Below are 1572 nucleotides of genomic sequence, written 5' to 3'. Positions count from 1 at the left end.
TATCTATACTGGTAAAAATAACACTTTTGGCATGACTAAGATTTTTAATTGTTTTCTTTGTAAATATTATTTGAGTTTGAGGAACAAAAGGAAGCTTTAGGGCCAAGGTTAGATAAGGTTATCAGGAAAGTTGTGCATCAGGGTGTCTCTTCTAACCGTATTTATTCAATCTGTATGCTGAGCAAATAATCAAAGAAGCTGTATTATGTGAAGTCAGTGTGATATCAGGGTTGGAGGAAAGCTTAATAATAGCTTGTGCTATGCAGATGGCCCAACCTTGCTTGCTGAAAGTGAGGCAGACTTGAAGTACTTGCTGATGAAGATCAAAGATTCCAGCCTTCAGTGTGGGTTACAACTGAATGTAAAGAAAACCAAAATCTTCACAACTGAACCAATAGGTAACATCATGGTAAATGGAGAATAGACTGAAGTTGTCAAGGAGTTTGTCTTGTTTTCAGCAGCAGTCAATGATCACGGAAGCCCCAATCAAGATATCAAACCATGCATTGTGTTGGATAAATCTGTTGCACAAGACCTCTTTAAAGTGTTGAAAAACAAAGATAGCAAAGGTTATCTTTAAAGTGTTGAAAAACAAAGGTTACTTTGAGAACTAAGGTGTGCCTGACCCAAGTCAAGGTCTTTTCACTTGTCTCAAATGCATGTGAAAATTAGACATTGGATAAGGGTGACTGAAGGAGGATCGATGCATTTGCATTGTGGTGCTGAAGAACAGGTCCTCTAGGCTGCTTACAGGATAAACCGATTCGTCTTGGGAGAAGCAGGGTTGGCGTCCTCCTTGGAGGCAAGGGTGCATCTTTCATATATTATGGGCATGTTGTTAAGAGAGACAAGTCCTTGGAAAAGGACATCCCACTGGGTAAAGTAGAGGGGCAGGCAAAATAAAAAAATCAACAGGAAGGATTTGCACAGTGAATGCCATACTGGGCTCAAACATCAGAATGATTGTGAGGATGGTGCAGGACTGGGCCATGTTTTATTTTATTGTAGGTCGGTTAGAACCAACGTGATGACAATCAACTACAATAACAACAAGATTCTCCAACAAAATTATCATAGGGCAATCTTTGCTACACTCAAATAATGAGGAGGTGAGTGTCATGGTGAAAAAATAATCCAGAGTGCAATTTCAATGGTCATTTTCTCACAATTGCAGTTTTCAGTTCTATTACAACTTCTTCTTATGAAGCCCATATGATCATCCTGGGTCCTTCCAGAAGGCCTGTAGAATTACTCCTGTAGAGTTCCAGAAAACACTTATCATAACCTTCTGGGCTGATCTCTCTGAGTTGAATTTAGCTGAGTTCCTGGGAAGTCATCGCTTTAATTGGACACTGCTTTCTGGATTGCTATGGTAAATTTAAGACTTATTCTGCTTACCATTCATCCCCAAAATTGTCTTCGTTAACTTTGCTCTTGCTTAGAAGATTGTAGAAAGATCATCTCTTTGACCTTGCTGATCTTTGAACAATGTTTTTGGCACTACCGAGCTTGTTAAAGCCAAGATGTTTACTTAAATTTGAAAATGTTAAACCATGCAAGCTATTACATCCA

The sequence above is a fragment of the Echinops telfairi genome, unplaced genomic scaffold, assembly GCF_000313985.2.
Source record: "Echinops telfairi isolate 266 unplaced genomic scaffold, ASM31398v2 ScPeMD7_7469;HRSCAF=8507_1, whole genome shotgun sequence".
Classification (NCBI taxonomy): Eukaryota; Metazoa; Chordata; class Mammalia; order Afrosoricida; family Tenrecidae; genus Echinops; species Echinops telfairi.
Note: the sequence above shows the minus strand (reverse complement) of the source record.